Source organism: Helianthus annuus, chromosome 5 (assembly GCF_002127325.2).
Source record: "Helianthus annuus cultivar XRQ/B chromosome 5, HanXRQr2.0-SUNRISE, whole genome shotgun sequence".
Taxonomy (NCBI): domain Eukaryota; kingdom Viridiplantae; phylum Streptophyta; class Magnoliopsida; order Asterales; family Asteraceae; genus Helianthus; species Helianthus annuus.
This window is the reverse complement of record NC_035437.2, coordinates 132046349-132063755: the sequence shown is the minus strand read 5'-3', so window position 1 is coordinate 132063755 and position 17407 is coordinate 132046349. Positions and strand designations below refer to the sequence as shown.

The 17407-nt window shown below is 35.7% G+C and overlaps 1 long non-coding RNA gene across 2 annotated transcripts in view; it reads left to right on the top strand.

Annotated features, from left to right (window-relative positions):
* LOC110939168 overlaps positions 1 to 16735 on the top strand; it is a 50650-nt gene extending 33915 nt beyond the window's left edge. The window contains exons 1-4 of one of the 2 annotated variants that reach the window (XR_002592029.2): positions 15052 to 15125; positions 15635 to 15744; positions 16071 to 16121; positions 16534 to 16735. This is a non-coding gene — a long non-coding RNA (uncharacterized LOC110939168). Of the gene's footprint in view, positions 1 to 15051; positions 15126 to 15634; positions 15745 to 16070; positions 16122 to 16533 lie in introns of those variants that run through there. The other variant, XR_002592030.2, reaches the window with a different exon arrangement.
* Positions 16736 to 17407: the final 672 nt, after the last annotated feature.

Sequence of the window (17407 nt, the reverse complement as noted above, 5' to 3'; positions counted from 1 at the left end):
AACTTAAGGTTCACGAAAGGAACTACACTACGCACGACTTGGAATTGGGAGCAGTTGTTTTCGCACTTAAGATATGGAGACATTACCTGTACGGTACCAAGTGCACCATTTACACCGATCACAGGAGTCTCGAGCATATCTTCAAGCAAAAGGAGCTAAACATGTGACAACGCCGATGGGTCGAGCTATTGAACAATTATGAATGCGCTATCAAATACCACCCGGGCAAGGCCAATGTTGTGGCCGACGCCCTCAGCCAAAAGGATACTATACCTAAGCATGTACGTGCGTTACAGCTTAACATCCAATCTAACCTTCCCACTCAGATTCGCGATGCTCAGGTTGAAGCATTGAAAGCAGAGAACATCAGGGCTGAGTCCTTACGAAGATCGAGGCAGCGGCTAGAACGAAAGGAAAACGACGCCTACTATGTTAACGGACGCATCTGGGTTCCACTTTATGGAGACTTACGCGAGCTTGTGATGGATGAATCACATAAGTCTCGTTATTTAGTACATCCAGGTTCGGATAAGATGTACCACGACCTAAAGACTACATACTGGTGGCCTGGTATGAAAGCCAGCATAGCAACCTACGTCAGTAAATGCTTGACTTGTGCTAGGGTCAAGGTCGAATACCAGAAACCATCAGGCCCACTTCAACAACCAGAGATACCTAAATTGAAATGGGAGCAAATTTCCATGGATTTCGTTACTGGCCTTCCCAGATCTCAACGCGGAAATGATACCATTTGGGTGATCGTGGATCGACTGACAAAGTCTGCACATTTCCTGGCTATCAAGGAAACAGATAAGTTTTCTACTCTAGCAGACATCTATCTAAAGGAAGTGGTATCAAGGCACGGAGTGCCAACCTCCATCATTTCTGATCGTGACACGCGTTTTACTTCTGAACTGTGGCAAGCTATGCACAAGTCTTTTGGCTCACGTTTAGATATGAGCACTGCTTACCATCCACAGACGGATGGGCAATCTGAATGCACCATCCAAACCCTTGAAGACATGCTTAGGGCATGTGTAATCCACTTCGGTAATGGCTGGGAAAAACACCTCCCGTTAGTGGAGTTTTCATATAACAACAGTTACCACACCAGCATCCAGGCCGCTCCGTTTGAGGCATTGTATGGACGGAAGTGCTGATCACCTCTCTGTTGGGCAGAGGTTGGCGACAGCCAAATCGCTGGCCCAGAACTTGTAGTAGATACAACCGAGAAGATTGCTCAGATACGACAACGAATGGCGGCAACTCGTGACCGTCAGAAAAGCTATGCTGATAAGCGAAGAAAGCCACTCGAGTTCCAGGTTGGGGATCGAGTGCTACTCAAAGTCTCACCTTGGAAAGGTGTAGTTTGTTTTGGCAAACGAGGCAAGCTCAATCCGCGTTATGTCGAACCGTTCGAAATCATTGAGAAAATTGGCAAAGTAGCTTACAGGCTGAATCTACCGATAGAACTCAGCGGAGTTCACAACGTATTCCACGTGTCAAATCTGAAGAAGTGTCTCTCAGACGAGACACTCATAGTTCCCCTTAAGGAGCTCACTATCGACCACCAGCTGCGATTCGTCGAAGAACCAGTAGAGATTGCGGATCGAGATGTTAAGATTCTCAAGCGCACCAGGATACCTCTCGTCCGAGTTCGTTGGGATTCCCGTCGTGGCCCAGAGTATACCTGGGAACGAGAAGACCAAATGAAACTCAAGTATCCCCAGCTATTTAAGAAAAGTGCAACCATTACTGAGGCTGAAGCTACTACGGAATTTCGGGGTGAAATTCCAAACCAACGGGGGGATGATGTGACACCCCAGGAAAACCAGGAAACCAACGCAACTTAACTAGCTTCCTCGGTAACCACGTGCTAAATTTCGGGACGAAATTTTCTTAACAGGGGGAGAATGTGACAACCCTCATAATTCCATGTATTCCGTACGATCCATTAATATTAATTAAAGTACTTGATGACTGTGCTGAATTACTTAACTGCTTTCTGATTACTGTATTATACTTACTTGTGCTTGTTAACATACTAGTAGTGTACAGAAAAGTTACCAAATAGTCCGTTATGCTTTCCTGAGTGTTGAAAATTAAAAATGTTACAAAAATAAATATATAGGACACATTACGGATTAATTAAGCACTTTAACGGAACATGTAGCACCTGAGCAAAATCCACAACAACCTTGAATTCTCACTTCATTCCTCTGGGAATACTTGTCAAATTTCGGGACGAAATTTCTTTCAAGTTGGGGATGATGTGACAACCCAAACCTCCGAGGTTAGTAATGTTATTTATCAAATCCTAGCCTCTCGTTATTCATTCCCTTTAATTGTGATTTACCGTGTAGTGTTAGTACTTTAATTTGTCCTTCGTACCTTTTGTGGTTGGGCCGCGTCTTAATATACATTTAGTTAGAAGTGGGTCACGTTTAGTTCATAACCGGCTCATATGCACAAATTATCTTAAATTGCATCGCCCGAGCCCAACATCAACCAAAGCCCAAGCTGGATTCGTTTCATTACTTAGATGTGCGATTGGGCTTGGTAAAGCCCAAGTGGACGCTGGTTTAGAAACTGGCATTGGGCTTAGCTTATAATTACATGTAATTTACGTGCAATGATTATCACAATCATATCCCAAACCCTAGTTCTCTCATTTTCTCTCATCAACGACCCGACGGCAGCACCATAGCAAAACCCTCTTCCCCTCTCGTCAACCTTCTTGTATTCGGGTACGTATGAGCATCATCTAAGTTTATCACTCCATATTCATGATTGTGTGCTTATGTGTGATTGTATTACATAATTTGGTATACTGTTTATAGATTAATTGAACGGGTTGCATGAGTAATGGATAACTTGGTGTTCTAGTGCACAGGTTAATGCAAATCGGTGATGGCTAGGTAGTACTACTTGACATGTTAGGGTTCATATCGACAGCCGTCGACTTACCTAATGAGGATTATGTGTTTATAATGATTTGGTGTGTCAACATGAATGGTGTGAACGTATGTGTGTAACTGTATTCATGATGATCGATGGTTAGGGTGTAGGGTTGTTCATTAATGAATTTTTGATGCATGGCTATGGTAAACACGTGTATGAATCAGTTGGATTGTGATGAATTGAATTATGAGGTGCATGACAATGATATTAGTGGATGATGACATTGAATGAAGTAAGGGTTGCATGCTAACAGACATGTGAGTTTGGTCCATATATGAATGTTTACATTTAAGTGCTTTAGTCTATAGTGCATATAATGATTACTTAGATAAGTAGCACAAAGTGGCGGCCCATGTGCTTGTCTCATGATCCTATCAAACAGTGTTCTGCACACGTTGAAAGTTTGTAAGAACTTGCAAATCAAATTGATTATAGTGGGCCCAAATTAATAAAGGGGTCAGAATATGTATTTGTAGTATAAACAAGTGGTATTGTTGAGACTTGCATGTGTGAAGGTTGGAATTAAAAGATGTATTAGCAGATTATGTAGGAACGTACATAATAAACACATATATTCAGCTTGAGTAGTTACCTATTATGCACTTGATTAGTGTCCTAGATGAAAGAAATAAATTGACATGAATGTATTGGTACATTACACGTGCATGAAAAGGGCATACTGAATGGTTACATGTTAGGCAACTGATTGGTGCTTCATGTGGATGAATAGAACTGTTGTGATTCGGTTTTGCACTTGTGTGTTCGTGTGTTATATATATGTGTATACGTAGGTATTTTGATGTAAATCTTGAACATGCACATTAGCTGGAACTGATTATGTCGATAACCCTTTTAGAGCGGGATTGATCAAACTGTTAACCGAATAAATAATCTTACCGAGCAAAACAAAGGTGAGTTCACTACATTCGAGCATGCGTCCCAGTGGTTGGGGACAGTCAGTGGGTATCCCGTGGAGGGATAAGTCTTTCGGGTAAAAACGGGTATATTGGTTAATATTCTCACCTATCATTCTTGTAAGTCCCTTATATTGTTACCTGGAGGGTAACGGGTATTAGTTGGTAGCGCTACTTAGGTTTGGCACCCTCACACCGCTCCTAGAAAGGACGGATGTGAACTAATGACCCAGTCGGGCCCAGTACTGGATAGGAGTACGTGGGAAAGGGCAGTCATGTACTTTAGGAGCCGTCTTGTTTGGAATTGAGATATTAACAATATTACTTGCATTGGTTATTGAACTGTTTACATTCAACTGGTAATAAACGTTTTCTTAAACTGTGGACTCGCCAGCTTTGTCTGATACACTTGTTACATGCTCGCAGGTCGTTAGGTACTTGGGAACAGGAACTTGCTGGCTGGAGGGCGTGAGTGGTCATGGTGGCATTGATGGGTTTATTTATTAAACATTTATTTACTATGGTTGTTGGAAAATATTTACATTATGTTATGTTAACGCTTCCGCTGAACTTGATGGTTTTCGAATTACTTATGTTTGGATTTTATTACTATTAAACGATGAAACTTTATTTTAAACTTATGGATTCAATGTAATTGGTGGCTCATTACTAGTAGTCACACGCCTAACAGGGACACTCCCTAAGTGGTAATTTGAAGGTGTGACAGAACAACACCGAACCGAACAAGCGGACTTTACCCGGAACACAAAAATATTGTCAAACACATTATTTCTATTTTTTGAGCTAGTTAGGGTCCCCGAACACCCTAACACACTATATATTTAATAACACACCATAATGCACTAACTAAACACTTGATTTCTAACTAGATTAGTAACTAAACAATTGAAACCCAACTAGACCAACCCCCCCCCCCCAAACCGGTTAGGAGACAAGAAGGACACACTTGATTTTATTTGAATTGTTTATTTAGATATGTCTTGTACTCCTAGGGACACATTATCCATGGGTTATCGTAGTATTATGGTTATAAGATAAACCCTTGTGTCCTAGCCCTTCATTCAACAACAACACACAACACACTAACTCTTCTCCTCCTCCCTCTTCACCTCTCGGCCGAACCCACACTCCCACACATTCACCTTCATCCAATCTTCTTCAACCATTCCAAGAGCATACGAAGGTGTTAAAGTTCATACAAGGAAGCTTAGTGGCTTCGGAAGTTGAAGGACCTCTCATATCTTCTTTTATCCACCACATTTCTTCACTTGAACTTCCCTAGTCTTGAACTAATGGTAAAAACTTAGATCCTTGCATTTTACATGTTTAAGTGGTTAAAGTAGGTTACTTGATGATAAACTTAAAGAACACTAAGAAGCTTGAACTTGAAACATGAACATAAGCTAAAGTTATGAAGAAATCATGTTGTTTAGTGTTGATATGCTTGTTGATCATTGTTTGTTAGTAGAAATGATGTGAATCACCATGTAGTCTTGCTAGATCATGATTAAAAACATGATCTAGCAAGATGAGAAAGTAAGAATGTTGTAGGATGATGGAATCATCCACACATAAACTATGAACTTGAATGAATGAATATTTTCTTCAAAAATAAAGATCAAAGTAGGTTATAATTATGTAGATCTAAAGATCTATGGGTGGTTTTTTCGAAAGAACCAAGTGAAAAATATAAGTTTCATTAAAACTTGGATCTTACATAAACTAATTACATTTTTGGTGAATAAACAAGTGTAGAAACACTTGTATGACAAGAAAATTTCATGAAGAAATATTTTTAGAAAATAAGATTGGAAGTTGTAAACACACAAACTCTTTAAAAATAAAGTTTTTAAAGAACTAATCACATTTTAAAAGGTAACAAGACTTACTAAGGACACTAGTAAGTTACTACATATTTTTATAAATTTTCAAGTTCATGAGTTTATAGTTTATGCTTGTTTTTGAAAAGTTTGGTAAATAGAGATTGTATGTTGATGATTGAGAATTGTTTGAATGAATTTTTGAAAAGAAAATGATATGCTAGTAAGCATGGACACCTCCATTTACAAAGGAAACTCTGGTGAAATTTTATAAAATCCCAACACTTAGAAAATATCTTTCTAAAACAAGCGTTACGAGTGTATTTTATAACTTGCTTTTCGAATATAAACTTCGCCATAATTTTTGTAACAAAACACCAAGTATCGGAGGTTGACTTTCGTAAATAAAATTTGATAAATATATATTTAAAATATATATTGTATACTAAAACTCTTGTGTGAATATTTGTTTATTTTACCGTTATATTATTTTAGGGTAAAATAATATATAACTTAGCAAAGTGCGTTGACGTTTAAATTGTGTGATATGTGATAAAAGTAATGGGTAGATAAACCATACATGTTGTGCATGAGAAATTGATTGTTATCTATACCTTATTAGGACGTGCTTGAATTCCTGATTTATTAGAGTAACTAATCTAACCGAGCAAACCGAGGTGAGTTCACACTTTTCTACAAAGCATGGTAAATTCCCGGTGGGAATGGGAATGGGTTCAGGAATAGGGATTCCTCGTCCTTTGGGACGCGTTCAGGAATGTGAATTCCTCGTCCTTGGGACGTACTTAGACTTACTGGACTAGAACTCTATCAGCGAAGTCCCTCCCTTTTGTATCGACTTAATCGCCGAGGCTATGGCGATCGGGTCATTAGTTAATAGCGCTATTAGGTTTAACAAACCTCACACCGTGCTAGTCGGACGGGCGTGTACTAATAGACTATGGCACGTCGGTGATGATAGACACCGACGCTAGGGAATTAGTAATTTTCGTTAGTAGTCGATATGATAAACGAGTCTGGTAGTTTAAATAATGGGGTAGCCCCCACGGTCGGAGTGTCGGACTGGATAGCCAGGGAAGGTGGACATGGGATGGTTAACTAATAAACGTTTTCGAACTATGGGGTAACCCCCACGGCTGGATAGCTGATTAAGGTTAAACTACGTTTTTGGAAACAACTCTAAAATGGACAACCAACCGTGAACTCACTCAACTTTGTTGTTGACTTGTTGTTGCATGCTTTGCAGGTCGCTAGATGCTATGGGGTTTGCACATGGAGGTGGTCGTTGTGGGATGCGAACTGTTATGTCCCGTACTCAATAAATAAACTTTATGAACTTATGAAACTTATGTTTGGGGTCTTTAAACTTATGAACTACGAACTTATGTTATGGTTTAACGTCGTATGCTCCTGCTGTTTAAATTGAACTTGGTTAACTTCCTTCTGGTCACCAATTGTATTGTGGTTGGTTTTATTTACTTAAATACGTTGTTCAATATGATTGGTGGCTCGATCCTGGTCGCGTCACGCCTCCAAGCGGTGATACTCCGCATCGTGGATTTTGGGGGTGTGACACCTTTGGCAGGAACGTCATTTATGGTTGCAAGAGTTTTCGCCTCCTGAGGCGGGTTGGGGTCTCGCTTCTTATTGTTGGTACCCTTGTTGTTACGTGTCGCTTGATTCAGGTTCGCATGCTTCCTTTTCTTGTCACCAGACGACTCAGCATGTGTCTCGGTCTTTTCAGTTGGGTTTAGCGATAACTTCTTCATACGAGCAGCATCTTCAGTAAGGCTGACAGCCAGAGTTACAGCCTGAGTGATTGTTTCAGGTTTTGCTGCAGTCACCAAGCTGTGAAATTCCGGTGCCAATCCCCAGATGTAGCGCTCAATGTGCTTAAATTCGGGAGTCACCATGTAGGGGATCACTCTCGACAAATCGTGGAACCTTCGAGTGTAACCAGTAATGTCAGCACCTTCCATGGTCAAGTGCCAGAACTCAGTTTCCAACCTTTGGAGTTCAGCACATGAGCAATACTTTTCTCTCATACGTTCCTTTAGCTCATCCCACGTCATGCCGTACGCAACATCATCACCCAGAGTATGGACTTGCAAATTCCACCAAGTCAAAGCTTCATCAACAAACAACCCCGTAGAAAAACTGATTTGCTGATCCGCGGTACATGTGCTCATACGGATAGTGGCATCAGTCTTCTCTATCCAGCGTACAAACACCACTGCACCTCTAGTGTCGTCGTAGTTTAGCGGTTTGCAGTCGAGAAACTGCTTGAAAGTGCAGCCTTGAGCTGCGTTTCCTCCAGATGAATCTCCATTCCCATTACGTCTTGCATTGCTTGGTCCTCCACTGTGTTCGGTGCGGTTCGCCTCGTACTGGGCGATAGCTGCGGAGATCCTTTCTTCCAGTAGGGCGTTCAGTTCCTTAGCGGTCCTTGGCAGAAGAGGAGGAGGGGGTTGATCAGAATCCTGATTGTTCACAGCTCTCCTGGGTGCCATGTTCTGAAAGAACACAACACAATAGGGTTAGAAATTTGTTTGATATCGTTATACGAGTCAGTAGTAGTATATACACATACATATACCCACATAAGTGACATCAAACAATCCGCCAAGTGTATAAATCAATTTATACAGTAATAAGCATGCATAAATAGATAAATATTGATGTGTCATAAGATATTCACCGAGTCTTTACACATACCAGAACAACTTGTTACATCATTGTTTGCGAAGTAAACAAAATGCATAAGGGTTACATCACCCCATGGTACAAGTTTTATATATGTAAAGGACAAAATATCTTTATTCACATTGGCGGTTCCTATCTTTGTACCCTAAATTATTACTCCAACAGAGTATTTAACAGGCTGGGGGGTGAGGGTGTGCACGTTTGACCTTTTCTTGTGCTGGAAGAATCTCTTATGATACGTGACAAAACTTGCTATGGTTTCTGTGCACTGAATTCCTTAATTATGTATGCATCCATAATTACGTAACTCCTTGCACACTCTGCACAGTTCGTTTCATCCTCATATCACTTCCTTCAGATAGGCCATTGATTTCAGGTAAAGTCACGAGTACCTGAGATATTCTATTCCTAGTATATGTATATATCAATTATCACACATAATCGCAAGTAATTCTTAATCAAAGACAAGTGCTACTCCAGTGCACCCTAAGTTTCGCAGTGTCTTTTCTTGACTCTTTGAAAAAAGTTTCAGGTAGTGGATGTCGCGGAACGTTTTATGCAATGAAAACTTTTTGAAAAATTGTTTTCGTGAAAGGATCCTAAAGATTGTAGTCTAGACTCGAGAAGGAATCCTAGTTCACTACAATCGCAGCTCTGATACCAATCTGTCACACCCCTTTCTAAGGCGGAAGCACGAGGTGTGATCATGAAAGGTTCTCATTGCATACGACTGGTAAACATACTACATGCTCGTAAAAATAACCCCAAATGCTAAACATTACATAACTGAAAACATAGGTTAAATGTTTACATCACAAGACAGCATAAAGATAAACATAAACAACATCCAAGAGCAAGAGTAAGACCGCGCGCACATCCACTTTGGTTACCTGAAATACATGTGAGTTTTTGGAAAATCGTCAACATAATGTTGGTGTGAATTCATGCAGTTTTTGTATTGAACGTTTGTATACTTTGTATGAAAACATGGTATGTAATTTGTATAAATCAAGTATTTCTGTAAGTATAAGGAAATCGAGAACGCTGATGGTTTGCAAGGCCATTAACATGTGACACGACATAGGAAGCATCCAAACCATAGGCATTTAGTAGTCGATTCACAACTGAGACACAAAAGCACTACTTCGTACTAGTGATCACCAAGAGTGTGGCTGCCCGAAACCCATTAGATCTAACCTTTTGTTCTGCGGTCTTAGTATGTACACGATTAATGGTGCTTCTGGTACCCTACTCGTGACATGATCTAAAGTATCATTCTTTAGTTTTTGTATCCAACATACCATAACACATGTATTTTCCCCAAGTTTAAAAAGCATGTAAAAGATTAAAAGTGGGGACATGAACTCACAACTTTGCGTTTCTTGCGCCGTAAACTTCACCGGGTTTGCTTATATAGCGTCGTGACCTATACGTGTTTTATTAACGTTAGTCACTATACAAGTCACCATCTTTTATGTATTTGTTCTTTGTTGTTAAAAATAACTTATATTTTTAACTACATATCTTACTTATATTATTTTCTCAAAAATAAATATAAGTATCTTGTATTTTTCACCCGAGTTATACATTTTGTCCAAAAGACGTTTTAAGTCTGTAACTTGTCCAAGTTACATAATCTTTTAAGAAATATATTTTCATAAATATATTCTCTTGTGCTTGTCTATGCATGTTGTATGTGTATTTTGTATTTTTACTCCTTAGGAGTATTTAATGTATTTTCAAGCCCTAATACACTATTTACGTATAATACATACTACATACACTTAGCACAAAATTTGATGATCAATAAATGTATATATTTTCCTCAAAAATATACATACTTAATATCAATTTTTATCTTGAAGAAATCATTGAAGTTTACATAAAAATTAGGGAAACTTTGGTAAGTATTTTTAGGGAATAAGTTTCACCAAAACTTATATTTTTCTAAGTGTCAAAATTCTATAGAAATTTTGACATAGTTTCCCCTAATAATGGAGGTTTCCCATGTTTTCAGAACATGTGTTTATTTTCTTTTAAAATCATCACAAACAATCATCGACTCATTCAACACTTACCGAGTGTCAAAATCAAGTAAATTACGCTACATCATGAACTTGAAGTTTTGTAAAAACTTGTAGTAACTTACCATGTTATTTAGGAGGTTTAGTTATCCTTAAAAACATATTTAATTGTCTCTAAATCACATTCTTGAAAGATTTAGTCATTTACAACTTGTAAGATGATTTTTCTAAAAATATTTCTTTTGTATTTTTCTTGTTACAAACATGTTTCTAGTCTTGTTTAAAAACTAAAAACATGGTTAGTTTATTTAGAAACCATAACTTTGTAAATCTCATACATAAACTTGGTTTCTTGAGAAAATTATTTTTGTAATCATCTATTTACAAGATTTGTATTTTGTTTAAATCATCTTCTCATATGAAAACCAACTCCATCATCCAAGTTCATGAAGACATAAAGCATGATGATCTTGGTCTTTCACAAGATCACCACCTTAACTTACTAGATCATGTGTTTAATCACAATCTAGTAGGTTTCTTATGATGTCTAACATCACAAACACAAACCATCAATCATCAAGAAGCAAATCAACACAATCAACATGTATTCTTATATTTTTATGCTTATGTTAAAGTATCATGATCATGTTCTTTAGTGTTCTTAAAGATTAACATTGTTTATCATCTTTTAATCATCAAAATATGAAGTGAAAACAAGTGATAAGAAGCTTACAACTAGCACAAGGGCTAGGGAAGAACACAAGATGTTGAAGATGATAAATGGGTTGGTTAATAGCAAATGAAGAAGGTCCTTCAAGATCCACAAGCTCCAAGCTTCCTTAATCACCTTCTTACACCTTAGGATAAGCTTGGAATTGGATGAAGATTGGATGAAAGTGGTGGTGATGTGGGGACTAGGATCGGCCGAGAATGGAGGGTAAGGGAAGGAGGTTGATGGTGTGTGCAAGGTGAATGAGAATGGTTATACTTATAACCATGTTTAAGATTAGTCCAATGTGTAATGTGTCTCTAGAGTACATAGCAAGATCTTTAGTAAGTCTTCATAAGATCATATAGAATCAAGGGATATCTAGTGAATGAAAAGAAATCTTAAGTGGGGGACCCACTTGTGACCGTTAATATGAGGGGGGGGGGTAATGTGTAAGTTTTAATGTTAAGTTAAGTTACTAGTTGAAATCCAAAGAGTATTGATTAGTGCTTAAGTGTATGATGTGTTATATAGTGTGTTAAGGTGTTCGGGGATCATAACTAGCTCAGAAACATTAAAACAATGCTTCTAGTATAATTTTGGTGTTTCGGGTAATGTCCGGTTGTTCGGTTAAATACCGGTTCGTTAAAGTGTCAAACTATTCCGTATAGTGATCTTTAAGTATCCTTTTGTGACCCTTTCAATTCCCGACACTTAGGAGGGTATTCTGGATAATAAAACGTGAATTCTGCATGATATTTATGTGTTAAAAAGCTAATTATAGCTGATTTGTGCATAATTCTGCATTTAAAGTGCGTTTCGGGTGCTTTTTAGTGCATATTCTAGCTTTCGGAAAGTCTATATGTTAACCCTTGTATCCATATTTGGGTTTTAATGTATTTTAGACTTTGGACCTACTCCTAGGCCCCAATTCTATTGTCTGACTTCTTTCTGCAGAATTGTTGACACAATGTGTCTTACCGGTGAGTTTACTAGTATTTCTGACGCAACGCTATCATTAACGCATAAAGCAATATTTATAGTATAAAACGTGCATGAATTCACATGTATAGCATGTAATTAGACAATGTTGACATTTAAGCACATAATTGCAGTTATTAAATATTAATTAAATTGTACGGAAATTACCGGTTTTGTGCCAGTTGTCACAATTTTTACTTCACAATGATGATCTATATATATTACCACCTAAAGCCTTTTGACATGGTAAATTATATTATATAAAAAATAGAAAATAATTCAAATTTTATTTTTGTTTTTATTTTTTTGTATGTGTTTAGATTATCTAAGTTTGCTTGTCATATGTCAGGCTGGTATATGTCAAACGTCTTGATGAAACCCGCGGTTGGTGGTGTGTGAGGTAAACGCACACCTATTATTGTTTCCTAGTTTGATAACTGTATAGTCGTCCTATACAGGGTTGCCTACTTAACAAAAAAAGTAAACCCTATGTTTGGTCCCCCAAATTTTTTAGATCCTCATTTTGAAATATCATGTATTTATATAAATATAATAACTAATATTTATATATGTAATTGGTTTAATTTACCTACATAGAAAAATTGGAGTATGGTTTTTCTTCTAGATAACAACTGAAGCTTTTAATTCTATTGAATTCAAAATGATTTGGCTTTTTGGTCATATTTTAACACTATATTTTTCAGATCAACCCACATAACCCATATTTCAAATGTTTGAATGTATTATTTACGTTGAACAAAACCAGTGGACTTGCCAACTTTCTATTGACACTCTTATGCTTGATTTGCATTTCGTTAGGTACATCAGTGCACAGAAACTTGCAGTCTAAGGAGCTTGAAGTGTCATGTTGCGTGTTGTTTGAAGAGAACATTTAATATTATGAATTTTAAAACAATATGGTTTTGGTTGTTTGGAAACATTTACTTTTGCTTCCGCTAAATACATACTTTTGTTTGAAACGTTTATTTTGGAATACACTATTCATGTTGGATGTTGGATATGATGATTGTGTTTAATATTGTTTACTATTAGTTCTACATGATTAGTGGCAAGATCCTGGTACGTCACACGCCTTGCGGTAAAACCGGCATATGGTAATTTGGGGGTGTGACAAAATAAACCAAAACCAAATGCTTGTATCCCACACCCACAAGGGTGTGACTAAATCAGGTCGCGATACCAACTTCCCATAGTAATGAAAAAATGCCATCCCATGAAAGAAAGTTTGAGTCGATACCACACATGAGGAAAGAGCGTGAATCCAAAATATGCTTGCTTGACTAAATTCAATAACCGAATGAACACATAACCAAATAATAAATAAACTACACACTGATATTGCATGCTAGATAACAATTAAAAAGGAATAAGAAAATTTGTGATAGAATGTTACACCCCAAAAAGTTAATGCAAAAATGAGAATATAATTTACTCACTGTTTGTGAAAATTCGAACCACTAAATATACAACCACACAATTTGTGAAATTCGACAATATATTATCGTAAAAATTAATATAACAACCCTAAAGAATTATAAAATAAATAACAAGCAGCAATTCTACGAAATTAGGTTCCCCTATTTGGAGAGTTAGAATACCCAATTAAATATTTAGAAAAATACCAAAAACCAATATTTTTATTTTATAAATCAACTGAATTGTAAATAATTACAAAAATAATAATTTAACAGGCTAATCATTCAACAAGTGCCAAAATTATTCCAAATTATTGAAAACTCATTTAGTGGAATAACTAATCTGATTTTAGCTTAAATATGTATTTATATTTAAAGTAATCAAATTATAAAAGAATATATTTATTACTTAATTTTATAAGATCAATTAATTGCAAATAATTACCAACAATTACAGCCGGTTTCGTTATTACAGCCGGTTTCGTTTCCTGACATTTTCTTTGAGCAATTCTCCCGACGAAAAAGGAAAACAATTGAATTTTTAAAAAATCAGAATATTTATATATTATGTAAAAAAATAAATTATTAACAATGTTTAAAATATTTATATTGATTTATTTTCTATTTTTAATTGATTTCTACATGATAAAATTCATGAATTGTGAATGTATAAGATTATAATATTATTACATTCTTTAATCGTGTGATAAGGATTATATAGAAATATATGATTTAATTTTTTATATATTCAACCCATGTAATACACAGGTTTATAACACTTACAAGTTAAGATGATAGTCAATCTAGATTTTTTAGTCCTTTGTAATACACGGGTTTATAAGCTAGTGTACTTCATATTTTAAGTTACCTCTTGTATTAAACAAGATTTAACTAAAGTGCCCCTCATGTAAAGGAAAGGTACCAGGATTTTAAGGAATTACATGGATGGAGTTAATTTTAGAGGCTAAAAATGTTAGGCAAATGGCATTGGTGGTTGAAGTGTCATAAAACTCCTTTATGAGCTGATACAGTTAAAGTAACTTAACCACATGCACCAAAAACATAATTTACTTTTTTCATTAAAAGGGTAAAAAGAAATCTAATTTGCCCTATTAATGTGCAAGACACGTAACCAAACTTTACATATAAAATTAACTGTCGTTAAACAACAAGACATAAACTATCACAACATATGAACATAAAGGATCAACTTTGTCGGTTCGTTATGTTTAGGATTAAAAGTGAAATTCACAATATACCTAAAGGTCGAAAACTCTAATTTACTAGTAAAAGAATAACTTTATTTGCATTATGATAGATCAAAATGATATTTTCTATAATAGTTGGGTTCAATTTTGAAACCTCTTAAAATTCTTAGGGTAATTATAGTAAATTTTGCATTAGGGTAACCCCACAGTTCCTATTTAAACAAACACAATACCATATTCATTATAATCACTCAATCACCGCCGCACCCTTTCTTCTCTCATTCATCCACATCCTTGCCCCAAAGATGGCATCTCTTTTTCCGTGCAAATGTAAGAGCTTTTATTTATTTTACTTTTATCTAATTTGATTTGCCTCATAATCTTTCTTTATATTTTTAAAAATCGCTTTTTGTTTTCAAAAGTACTAATGTGAAAATTTTGGTTTAATTAATTGTATGGATATGTATGCTTTGATTTTGTTGGTTTTGATGTAACATATACGCAAACTAACTCTATCGGTTTGAAAATTTAAGAAATTCATTGCCAAATACATTTTTAGAATTTTTATTTTTGTATAAGCATGTTCTAGAATGGATCTATAAACAAATGAAGAAGAATTTGTAACAAATATTCTTTTTGTTCCCTATTTGACGTGTAGTTATGAGGATTTTTTTTTTGTTCCTTATTTGAGATGTAGTTATGAGGATTTTGTGTTTGTTTTGTTTGTTTTGTTGCTTATAAATGTTAGGTTTGCTATTATTTACCGATCTCACATCACTTTGATGTGTAGTTATGAGGATTTTATGTTTTTTGCTTGTTTCATTGGTTATAAATATTAGGTTTGGTGTTATTCACCGATCTCACATCACAAACGGGTCTGGCTAATCATTTTGGAGCAGACTATAGCATGTTGATTGTTCATGGCGTTTCAAGGGCTCAATTGAGAAAGGTAAAATCCAAAACCATTCAAACTACTTGAGAAAGTCAAAGGCAAAATTGCAAAAAAAAAAAAAGGAAGAAAGAAAAGAGGAATCAAGCGATGTAAAATTAAAAATACAAAATATTGTTTTATATAATCTGATATGGATTTAAACAAAATTATAATATTAAGGTGTGATTTTTACTTAACAATGATGATCTATATATATTACCACCTAAAGCCTTTTGACATGGTAAATTATATTATATAAAAAATAGAAAATAATTCAAATTTTATTTTTGTTTTTATTTTTTCGTATGTGTTTAGATTATCTAAGTTTGCTTGTCATATGTCAGGCTGGTATATCTCAAACGCCTCGATGAAACCCGCGGTTGGTGGTGTGTGAGGTAAACGCACACCTATTATTGTTTCCTAGTTTGATAACTGTATAGTCGTCCTATACAGGGTTGCCTACTTAACAAAAAAAAAGTAAACCCTGTGTTTGGTCCCCCAAATCTTTTAGATCCTCATTTTGAAATATCATGTATTTATATAAATATAATAACAGATATTTATATATGCAATTGGTTTAATTTACCTACACAGAACAATTGGAGTACGGTTTTTCTTCTAGATAACAATTGAAGCTTTTAATTCTATTGAATTCAAAATGATTTGGCTTTTTGGTCATATTTTAACACTATATTTTTCAGATCAACCCACATAACCCTTATTCAAATGTTTGAATGTATTATTTATGTTGAACAAAACCAGTGGATTTGCCAACTTTCTATTGACACTCTTATGCTTGATTTGCAGGTCGTTAGGTACATCAGTGCACAGAAACTTGCAGTCTAAGGAGCTTGAAGTGTCATGTTGCGTGTTGTTTGAAGAGAACATTTAATATTATGAATTTTAAAACAATATGGTTTTGGTTGTTTTGAAACATTTACTTTTGCTTCCGCTGAATACATACTTTTGTTTAAACCTTTATTTTGGAATACACTATTCATGTTGGATATGATGATTGTGTTTAATATTGTTTACTATTAGTTCTACATGATTAGTGGCAAGATCCTGGTACGTCACAGGCCTCGCGGTAAAACTAGCATATAGTAATTTGGGGGGTGTGACAAAATAAACCAAAACCAAATGCTTGTATCCCACACCCACAAGGGTGTGACTAAATCAGGTCGCGATACCAACTTCCCATAGTAATAGTAATGAAAAAAGGTCTTCCTATGAAAGAAAGTGTGAGTCGATACCACATCCCATACTCATGAGAAAGAGCGTGAATCCAAAATATGCTTGCTTGACTAAATTCAATAACCGAATGAACACATAACCAAATAATAAATAAACTACACACTGATATTGCATGCTAGATAAAAATTAAAAAGGAATAAGAAAATTTGTGATAGAATGATACACCCCAAAAAGTTAATACAAAAATGAGAATATAATTTACTCACCGTTTGTGAAAATTCGATCCACTAAATATACAACCACACAATTTGTGAAATCCGACAATATATTATCGTAAAAATTAATATAACAACCCTAAAGAATTATAAAATAAATAACAAGCAGCAATTCTACGAAATTAGGTTCCCCTATTTGGAGAGTTAGAATACCCAATTAAATATTTAGAAAAATACCAAAAACCAATATTTTTATTTTATAAATCAATTGA